This window comes from Girardinichthys multiradiatus, chromosome 24, assembly GCF_021462225.1.
Source record: "Girardinichthys multiradiatus isolate DD_20200921_A chromosome 24, DD_fGirMul_XY1, whole genome shotgun sequence".
NCBI classification, from domain to species: Eukaryota; Metazoa; Chordata; class Actinopteri; order Cyprinodontiformes; family Goodeidae; genus Girardinichthys; species Girardinichthys multiradiatus.
Window position 1 is genome coordinate 14389505 of NC_061816.1, and position 11751 is coordinate 14401255.

An 11751-nucleotide genomic window follows, 5' to 3' on the forward strand; every position below is an offset into this window, starting at 1 on the left:
AATAGACTTGTGCTTTAAAGAATTAACAAACTCTTGGTCTGTGACTTGAGTCACATGTTCTATGTTAAATTAGGCTGAAGATAATAATTCGAATTCTTAACCCAAGCTAATTTTGTAATTTAAGGGGAATAGAAAACATGCATCTGAAGTGAGAATGTTAATTTCAGTCAGATAATTGAGACTTACCTCTCAAAGGTGTGAAACATGACAAAAAAAAAAAAAAATGCCAGAATTCTGCATGTTTTGAAAACAGTTCATGCACCAAATAAGGAGATGCAGGGTCTTTTGGACATCTATATTGAAGCAATATTCGGACTAAAACTGATTTTTGACAGCTTGTTCTTTGTTCTGCAAAAGAAAATTTGGAGTTCATAAAAACTGACATCAAGACTATTGGTGGCTTTTAATTTTTTTTTTTTCTCTTGAAAACTGCCAATGTTCACCAGTCTCTAGTTGGTGATATTTTGAGGATTTGGTCAGAATTTCTTTTTGATTTTGAATGCCATCTCTGTCGCCTATTCCAGATATGTTTATTGGGTTGCCATAGCTAGATTTAAAAATTAATGGAAAAACTAATTCCAATGTTATGAAAAACCTAAAAGCAGATGCTGGAAATCTTTAATAAAGATCTGTAATAACACTGTAGAACCTAAGAAACAAAGAGGCCTTTTCATATTAAATGTAGCCAGAGAAGCAAAAGAAGCAAAAGTGAAAAAGAGGAAGGGATAGAGAGGAAATAGTATGGAACAAAATGCGGGCAAAAAAAGAAACCCAAGGGGCATTTGAGTAAATTAAGTGAGCCAATGTGAATCCAGCAAAAAATAAAACAAAAAAAAATCCACCCCCACTGACAAACAACTGTTCCTGTAGCTGTCCTTCGGCCATTCCAAACCAGTGCTGGCTGATGTCATGCTCTGCGCAGCATCCAGATGTCCCTTTGCTGAAGACGTGCACAACTAGATGCAGATCAGGAAGCAGCATATTCTCAAAGCCAACAGCTTGGCAGAGAAAAATTAAGTGAATCAGAGGAAGACCAACCTGTTCTTTGATGTCATGGCTACATTTATATCCTTTGTTTATTTAGGTCAAGTGCAACTTATTTTGTGGCATTTTCTTGGGATAAGGAAAACAATGGGGGAAATACAAAGAAAAAGCAAAATATTGAAGAATTGTCTTGCTGTATGTTTAGGGTCAACAATAAAAAACATCCAGGATCAAAATAATTAGCCCTCTGATGCCATTAGGCATTAGTGAACCCTTTTTGCTGGATAACAGCCTGTAATAATCTATTTTACTTTGCATGAAGTCTTTGAAGAGTCTCCTGAGGAACCACAGCCCCATTTTGTAGTGCCAAAAGTTCAAGCTCCTTGAGATTTGATGGCCTTCTGGCATGGACCTTTGTCTTTAGTTCACCCCACAGATTTTGAATGGTGCATATCAGGTGGTAACAATCTCTTTGGGCTCCTGGAGATAAGTCTTCACCAGCAGCAGCGGCTTATATTTTGGGTCATTGTCATGTCAGAAGACAAAGCAGTGACCCAGAGCTAGTTTTAATGCAGACTGCTTTAGGTTTTCTTTCAAAATTATCACATATCCTACTTTTTTGTTGATCCTTTCCACCTCGACAAGATTACCAGTTCCAGGTAGATTGAAGTTACCACCGTTTCACTAGAGTAATGGTGTACTATGGGTTAAATGACTCTTCCTTCTTTCTCCTAACCTAAGCATTAGCTCTGTGACCAACAACATATAGTTTTGTCTAATCTGACCAAAGGACATGATCTCAGTATGTAAAATGTGTTTGTTTTGGGCATGTTGCTTCAACAATTGATACTTCAACTTTAAATGGAGTTCATATTATTTGTGAAAATGGGGGGATAAACCTTGACAACCAGCTTTAACCATTACAATGTTAAAGGCAAGGCACGTTTATCTGTATACATAGCAGTACATAGCAGTGGCATCGTAAAGAAAAGTAAAGAAAAGGCAAGAAAACTTGGACTACAGACTAAAGCACTCGATGCTTTTAGGCCCATATTTTCCTAAAGTAAAATCAAACACATCTCTTGGGAAGGAGTAAACTCCCTGGAATTGTTTTGACATTATTTGTCTCAATAATGGGGCAATATTCCCTTTAAAACTGGTCCACGTTTGGACCAAGAGTGAGAGACTTCCTGGTGCCTGGTACCTTCCTCCTAACTTGTTCTAGGAGAGCCCAGCTTAGCCACAGTCTGTCAGGAAGGGGTCTTTTACAGTGAACTGCTTCTCAATGTGGACAGCGAGGTCTTTTACTTTCTCTGTTTAAAGGTGGAAAATCCTAGTAGAAACTTTTATCAGTAATTTTAAGAGGGTTTTGCGATTTATTTCTCTCCATTTTATATTTTTGGTGTTAATTTTAAATCTGTATAAAATTGCCTAAGGTCAAACTTTTCTCCCAGGGTAGGAGGCAACTCCTTAGAACTCTTCTTGTCACGGTGCGGGTTTGGGATGCACCAAAGCGCAGACAAGAGCTTGGCAGCAGGATATTGAATCAGTCTTAAGCTTTATTCAAAAGATTACAAAACGTAACAAGATCACTGCAGGTACTAATCAGAATCGAAATCCAAACTTACATTGTAGGCTCTGCAGGAACAAGGTACACATAGCATAGTCGAGCATAGTGAACTGAGTTGTGAATGGAGGAACCAGCGACACACAATGAAACAAAACCAAATAATATACTGAGGGAGACAAAGGCAGGTAATCAAAGGAACTAAGAACAGGTGTGACAACGAAGCAGGGAGGCAGAAGGAACAGGTGAAATAAATACAAAGACTATAGCATGGGTGACGTGACTAACAATACCAAAACGAAGCTATAAACAAAATAATCAAATGAAGCATAAGAGTCAAGAATAATCATAAACTAAAGTAAACAGAGAAACTAGAGGGAACATAAGAAACACCATAACCTAAGATCTGAGGATCCTAAGAACAAGCAAAGTACCCATAAAGTGAACCAGATTACAAAGTAAACAAACCTAAAACCAGATAGACTGAATCGACTGGAGAATAAAGATTAACTAGAAGAAACAGACTAGGGAGGACTTAAGAATGTAAAGGGAACTAAGACCGAATATATAATAACTGAAGAGGAGTAACAGAAAAGAAACTAAAATAGAAGAGTGCAAAGGGAGAACAAATGTCTAACCATAAACAAAACACCGAGATACTAGATGGGAAACTACACTAGAGAACTCAAGGAAAACAGAGTACAATAATAATAAATAATAATCATAATAATAACAACAACAATGACAACAAAGAGAAAACCATACTAAGTCATCACTAAGAAAACAACAATAACTAAAAGAGGTATGAAGGAGGAGGGAGAAACTACAACCTAACACTAGGAAGAAATAAAGAACCAGGAGCAAGGGGAAATAATAAACAACCACGACTACCAAAATACTAAATATAAACATCTTAGAATGAAAAGTAACTAAACACAAAACCACAAACAAAGTCCAAAAATGTCACACCCTGACACTTCTGACCCATTATGTGTCTCAATAATGGGGGAATATTCATTTTCAAACTGGCCCGGAAAGCAGATCATTGCTCAAAAGTGATTTGTGCTAATGCTCAAGAAAAGGTCATTTCTTAAGAAAACATTGGACCCTTATTTTACTTTGTACACATTCCGCAAAAACTATAGGTTAAGCAACCAAAATAAACCAAGGATGTTCAAGAAATTATGAACAAATTATCTGCTCTACTAAACAGAATTTTGGAGATTCTTTAAAAGCATTTATTTGGTGGGAAAGGGAGATAATTCTTCGCATCTTTAGCTTTATACATCCTTCCTCCCCCCCTCCATCCATTGTTACTCTTTTGCATAATTTGTTTGGTTATAGTGAAGAAAATGTGAAAACATTTAAGAGGTGTGAATACCTCTTTAAATATAGCCTTTATAAATATATATATTTTCTGTACAGTTGATCCCAGTGTGAAAAGAACCACCGGATTTGTGCATGATAATACAAGACCATGGCACAGACTAGGCAACACTACTCACTGTTCTCTTCTTGTTTAGATGAGAGAGAATGTCACATCAAATGTGACATTCTCCCAGTTTTCATGCTGAAATTGGGTGATTAACTGCTGCCTGTCTCCCAGACATCCCTAAATACAGGATAGATCAAAATGCCTTTAAAAAGAGAAAAAAAAAAAATTACAGAGCAGCAGTGACAAGCCGACAAGTGGAACCTCGCTCGGTGTAGTTCACCGAAATGAGGAGGTGATCTTAATGTTGCATAAATGCTTCCAGTCATGTGTTTCAAGAGGAACACATCTGCAAGCTAATGAGGTGCCATCAACTTGTGAAACATCTAAATTTGATTTTTCAGCCGTTATATGTTCGGATAGCTTATATGATATGTTTTCCCCGAGAATCTGATGGCTAGATTAACCCACAGCTGGTTGCCTGGGATGGAAGTAAGCTAATGGCTTCCACCAACTCACTCATTAGGCAACATTTGCCAGGGTAAAGCCTGCTAGACAAGTAGATAAAACTAAATCACATGGTCTAACCTAGCTAAACTGCTGAATACACATGTGGTACAGGCTGTTTGCTCTTATTAATGCAACGTTTTGAAAAGCTTCTCTGTTTTTGTCTTACATCTTACTTTGAGAACACAACTGTTTTCAATTGCTTTGAATGAGTAAACCAAGTTTATGCAAGCAAACTGCTTGGTTTGGGCTATGTAAAGCTTACAATTTCTTCCATATCGGCATAAGGTAGAGATGTAACATGGATTCTGGGGGTGTCTAAAAACAAATGCACGACAGATTTCAGATTTGTAATTGTAAAAACTATTGAAAACCAACTCATGTTCCATTCTGGGTTGCTCCTGTCATGGTGTGACATTTTGGACTTTCTTTGTGTCTTTTTATTAATTAATCCCTTCACCCATGTTTAGTCTATGCATTGGTTTCACCTGTTCCTTCTGTCTTCCTGCCTCCTTGTCTCACCTGTTCCCTCTTCCTTTGATTAACTGCCCTTTGTATTCTCTTAGTATATTAGTTAGTCTGTTTCATGTGTTGATTGCTGGTTCCTCATCTCTCAACTCGGGTCTCTATCCTTGACTGCCATGTGTTTCATGTTCCTGCAGTGATTTATGTTACATTTGAATACCTCTGAATAAAGCTGAAGATCACTCAACATGCGGCTGCCCAGCTCTTACCTGCACTTTGGTCCGACAACAAATATTAATGTGACAGCTCCATCACATAAAATGTGGCAAGGAGTAACTCACATCAAATGCTTTTGTGGTTAGAAATTACTACAAATCTGCATATGTTCATACCCAAAAGTAAATTAGAAACCAGCTACTCCAATCAGTAGCCAGTGGTTATCAAGTAGCTTTTCATTTTTATCTGTGAAAAGTGTTGTACAGATAAACTTACTTCTTGTGTTTTGGCTTAATGAAGAGAAACAGATGCAACAAAAGATATGTCACTCAAAACTGCGCACAATCCTGAGGTTAAAAAAATGCCATTACAGGCTTCATACACCTTACATTTTTCTAATAATGACATGCTAAAACACATGATTAAGAGGTCTCTAGGGTCACCAAAACAGAACAAAAAAAAAAAGTAATTCATGCACTGGCTCAAGCGGGGCCTGCATTTCCACAATTATACTTGCCTGTTGGGGTCTGAACTGATTGGAGTTTTGTAAAGGGAGAGCACAATGTCAGCAATTTGTCTTCATTTTAAGAAATGAGAGTGCAGCTCCGATGCCAAAAGTGCCACTTTGTGTCACCACCTGCAACTGCCGGATGCAGACCATTCATCAATGATTCATGGGCAAAATTAAAGCTTCGGGAACATGTATCATTGCTTTTATTTTTTCTTCAATGTAAAAATGTAAAAAAATAACAGAGGCACAATATTCCTATGGTGAGCAGTCGAGCAGAAACACAACTAAAGGTGATGTGCCAGTTTCTGATAACACTTTATCACCTTGCTCTCTTGTAGAACAAAAACCTTAGAAACAATACACATTTGTGTGCATTTAATGTGTATGTCTTTAACAATTCAGCAAAATGTTTGTAAGCTAATCTTGTGGAGTTAATTATCTAATATTATCCCTCAGCAAAAATAGATATCCAACTTTAGAGAATGATATTATTTCTGGCAACAAGGGATGAATGCCTGTTTTCCCAGATGAATCAGCATAGGGGGGATTATTAATTCAATCTGGAGAAGCAGAACACACACATGCACACTCAGACGCAACCAGAGAAGCTCGCTGTGCACTGTATTCCCAGGGTCTTATACCAAACTTGGTTTTATGAGATGTACTCATGATTTATGAAAGTAACAACTCCATCAGCAGGAACACAGTCATTGTTATTGTCCCTCAACACAAACACATAAACTCCAAGATGAAGACCCTTCAGAGTACTCTGAGTGTAGCGGCAAAGATTAAAATAAAGCAGCACTCATTAAAATCCACCATGCCCCGGATGGGATATTAAAATATGCAGCTTGTGTCAAGTCAAAAAGCTGTTTAGTGTGTAGGAGTCCCCTGCTTGAACTCATCGATATCAACACGCAATGACTGCGATGTTGACAAAGAGAGACAAGAGCTTTCTTTTTTATGTCCAAATACAGACAATATCCAAGAGCACTTCAACAAAACCCATAAACTGATGAATAAGGAATAGCGAGTGCAAGCAAAATAAGAACTCTCTGATGTTGATGTCATGATGTAGGAGGAAAGGGTTTGGTTAAGTGGGGAAAACAGTTCCTGAGGCCAATAAAATCTAATAGTTTCTAATGGTACTTATCTAACACAAAGCTTGTTTTGGATTGTTGGAAGTGGAGTATGGAGAAGTACTTATTTATGTTTATCATACTGGCTAAAGCTTTAATAGCCCAACATCTGTAGTTTAAAAGGAGCTACACAGTGATTACATTTCATCTTCTCCTTTTGTCCAAGTAATACATTGTGTAAAGGACTATTTAGAGCAAAACATTAACATAAAACATTATTTCATGTGTCTTTATTTGAATTTTATTGGGATCAGGAGTGGTCATTTTCTATCAAAAATGTTAAAATGCATTTGTTGTTTTGATATAGTGAATCTAGCCAGTTTTATCAGTATCTTTTTTTGAACATTTATGGACATCAAAATTGACAGAAGCAGCAAAGGCTAAATACTTTTAAATGTTGCAGTACCAGTGATGACCACCGTTTAGAGCAGGATTAGGTTCCAAAACAAAATACTGTACAATCCATAATCCAAAAAAAAAAAAAAAAAAAAGTATGGGATATCTGCAAAACTACCAAGACAAGGCCATATAAAAAGCTAACCCTTAACATCCCACTAAACACACCAGTGGCAACATGATATCTTGTGGGGGCAGCATCATGCTGTGGAAATGGTTTTCTTCTGACTTGAGAAGGATGCTAATCAGAGCTGACAAAAGGACTGATGGCACTAAACACAGGGCAATATGGGTAAAAAAAAAAAAATTTAAAGTGGGTTGGAGGTTCACCTTCCAGAAGGACAAAGGCCCTATTAACATACAGTCAAAGCTAGAATTAAATGCCTCAGATCTACGCATATGCACGTGTTGAATGGTCATGTCAAAGTTCTGACATGTATATGTACTAGTCAGCATGTGACTGAACAAATTTAAGGACACTCAGCATTTAAAACACAACTATACAAATTTTCTCAATCTGGCCAAGTAATCAAATCGTTTGACTTTACCCTACCTCCCATCTACCTCAGATCTTATCGGATTCTTTAGTGTCTCACCTCTAATGTTAATGCAGAGTGTGGAAAAGACCGTCTAGCATCACCAGGATTCTGTCTTCATTAAACTTCAAACATAAACTGAAGAACTTAATGAAAGGGAGCAAAGTGTAAATTGTTGGCAAGGCATATATAAGCTACAATTGTTTTAGGGAAAACTTTAGCCTAGCACTCCTTTAACCAGTTTCAAATCTTCCTTTTTCTTAAATTTATAAGGCAATAATGTCCATGCTATCACCAACTTCCTGTTTAGCATTGGAGTTACAGTGTTCAGATTTTTCAAAAACACAAAAAATATTTGTTAAAAAAAACATGACTCAAGAAACGTTTTTCTAACTCTGGCAAAATAATGTAAAAAGGCAACATCCAAGGGTCCAGTTTGACTTATTTACTTCACATTAGCACTCAATGTGATTGTTTATAAAAATGTGCATCCTATTTCTTGAAATTCATACAGAAGCACAGACATATCATCTTTAAAAACCACTCCTTGCTTTGAGTGCTGCAATCCTGCAGACCTCATGAAATTTGACTTTAAATTCCCTCAAACTGTTAGGCACTGTAACCAGACCCCCATCCCTTGAGGCCAAGGTATTTAGTGGCCCAGCTTTAAACAAGCCACAGAGGGTTGTCCGTCAGGGCCTGGCTGATAATAAATGTGTGTAAGTACACTTGAGCAAATGTCAGCGTGTAGCTGGAAGATAAATATGTCGCACAGAGAAATCAATTCAATGGAAGAATCAAGCAGTTTGTCACTTTTGCCAACACCTTTCTTCATTTCCATCTTCTTCATCCTGTCATCCCTTCATCCTCCACCTGTGATTGCAACTCCAAAGAGATCCCCTTTTCTCAGTTGCGTCCACATCAAATCACAGCTCTTTGTTATGAAAATGAAGAGTTTTTCACAGCCGACTCTATATATGAGGCTGAAGCTAAAAGTTTGTGATAGCTGGAAAACAAAAAAAACAAAAAATAAGCTGATTATATAAAACGTATGCTGCAAGCTAGTTGTTTGTTTAAATTTGAAGAAATCCTCCTGAATAATAAACCATTGCCATTGACTGCCTGTGCATGCATACATGCGAGCAAGTGGGTGAGTGTGTGTGCTTATGCATGTGTGGGTGACCATGTGCATCTGTTTCGATTTGTGTATGCGTTGTTTGATGGTTCTTATAATGATCTAATGTGTGGTGTACATAAGCTTTTTTAGTGCCTTTGAAAGTGCAAGTGTATGTAGGTGGGTGAGATTATCTTTGTTGCAGACAAGATTTTTAACAGAACTGGAAGGAATAATTCAAGCAGGTTTTAAACATGATAAACAACTGAATGTAAAATGTCTTTCCTCTAATTAACCTTTTTTTTTTAAAAGCATTATTACCTAGCATATGAATGAGTCTTACTAAGAATATTCAACCATCGGACAGTCTCTTTCCATTTAGCTGACTAATTAGGTATAATAAGGCTACACTGACATAATTTGCCTCACATCTACCAGCTACAGTGTCAGCAGCTACCAAGGCCAGCAAACTTACCATCAAGCTAACACGCATAGCAAAATGGAATAACACAAGCCCCTATTTTAGATAGGATTAGTTTTTCTTGGAAAATGGCTGTAATGTCATTTATTAGGATTACAGCTGTCACTCTGGAGAGCCATTTATTCAGATAAGGAATGGCTCTGATTTCCCTCGCATTACCGCTTCTGGCTGTTGTGTAAAAATGGCACAATTTAATGTTTGGTTTTCACATGAAATCAAAAGAACACACAGATGAGCATTAAATGCACAGCCACAGGGCAAAGAAAATGTTGGGATTGAGTAGAATGTCATAAACTTTACATTTACTTTTTATACATTCTTGCTTATTTTGCTTACACTATAAGAAAACTGGTCAAAAATGTTTTGTAGTTCAAATGTTTAATACTGGCAGACAGCATTTTGAGATAATATGACATATTTTAAAGTCTGTATAAATTACTTTGTCTTGTATTGATGTTGAAAACATCCGTCTCCAGTCTGTATAATACAGAAATAAAGCATGTGAGAAATTTTTAACTTTTCTAAAAACAATTTCTTGCACATTACCAATAAAAGGTAGATATATTACCTTGAATTAGAAATAACTTTCTATAAATGCTAAATTCACATTTCAAGAATCAGCAAGAACTAGGATAGAACCAGGAGTTACACTTGAATTTATTGACCAAACTAAACAAATATGATTGACAAACAGGGAGAAATAATACTTATTAATTTACACACAACAGACTAAAAGGAAAGGTTTTGTGACAAGGGAATGAATGTTCAGTATACTAAATGAAACAGTTAAAGTCTAGGAATTACCAGCAGCTTATGAGCTTCTCTCAAAAGCCTGATCAACCAATCAGGTGTGGACTTGGGCTAACTTTAGAGCTACATCTTGGTATACAAGATAATAAAAACATGCATTCAACAAATAAAAATAAAAAAAACAGTTTTCCAGAGTTAGAGATGAATTTGGGGTTTGTCTGCAATAATGAGAGTGTTTCTCAGGTTTGGTGTGATAAGACGGCCTTCAGGGAGAAGTGAATTTGTCAAATTACATGTGTCATAGTAACTTGAGAGAATTTCCCAAAAGGACTCCAAAAGGATACTCCAAAAGAGCTAGAACGCATTACTGGAAAAATGCCTGGGTTTTCTCAGTGTGACCTGCCATTAGAAAGGTGTATGGAAATTAACAGTAGGATGGATCAAATACTATGCAAGGTATTCAACATGACAAGATCTTACAAAGAACATTTTTCACTAACATTTTGTTATTTGTGGTAAGTTTCTAGCTATAAAAATCAACTCTTGCTGTATGTTATCAGAATTGCATTGCCTGGAATTACAGCCTTCTTTTTTGGGCAAATGGCGGGTATATTCTATAAAAATACTTTACGATTTATTTATCTTTTTTTTCATTTGATACCTCACCCTCTCCTGCACTTGCATCTGGTGAACAAACCAAAATACACCTTGGTTTTAACTTTGCTTCTTTGTCTGTAAAGACATCAGCTACACGGTGTCATTGTTTTTGCAATAGATCTGACCCACATACAGAGAAACACTCCGAAGAACAAAACCAGTAAAAGGTTATTTATTTAAAAGGAAGATAATCAGGAACGTAATGGTCAAAATTCCAACTGTATGGAAAGAGGAGAACAGAACGAGTGAGAACAGGGAATCAAAAAGTTAATGATACTAAGAACAATAAACTAATATGATCGAAAGTTCTGCTTACTAAGTAGCTGTGGTCAGGTCGCCAGGGGTAGAGAGATTCAGGATCCAGGTTAGACAAAGGTGAGTCTGTAGGAGGTTCCTTAGGTGCTGTTCAGTGTGAGCTCCGAGCAGACGGGAATGAGTTCAGTGTGCAGGGGTTTACGTTGGAGGATGGACAGGTTCCGCTTACGGTTTGGTCCAGGAGACAACGGGAGCAAGAACCTGCCATCTTGATGTGAATCCAAACGAAGACAGGAGATAAGATATGAAATCCACAAAGCATAGATAGGCTTGATCATCCAGAGTCATTTCCAAAGACATAGTCACTACACTGTGACATAGATCCAGAGCTTAGGTTTTCAAAATCACTGGTGGCAAAACACTCTGGCAACAAAGTGCTGGCAGCCTTCCGCTTAAGTACTCCTCAGAGTAATCAGTGGAATAAGTCGCACCTGTCACCCAGCACACCTGAGAGCTCCAGCACCGTCTGAAAATGAACACATGAAGCAAGCACAAAAACACAAACACAACCCAGATCCTGACACATGGCTCACGTCATTCTAATATAGTACAACTTACATTCAGGAGGAACTTGATTTGGCCATAAATAATCTTTTAACAGAACCGGACTTACAAAAAGGCGATTATCTGCCTCTATCACTCCATGCTAGTGTATCTACAGGTCCTTCTCAAAATATTAGC

The 11751-nt window shown here is 37.2% G+C and overlaps 1 long non-coding RNA gene across 1 annotated transcript; it reads right to left on the minus strand.

The window, feature by feature from the left end:
• Nucleotides 1–9989: 9989 nt before the first annotated feature.
• On the minus strand, nt 9990–11422 carry LOC124861891. Its single transcript, XR_007036785.1, has 2 exons — nt 11072–11422; nt 9990–10973 (listed from the first exon to the last, which is right to left on the minus strand). It is a non-coding gene; the product is annotated as an uncharacterized LOC124861891 (long non-coding RNA).
• Nucleotides 11423–11751: the final 329 nt, after the last annotated feature.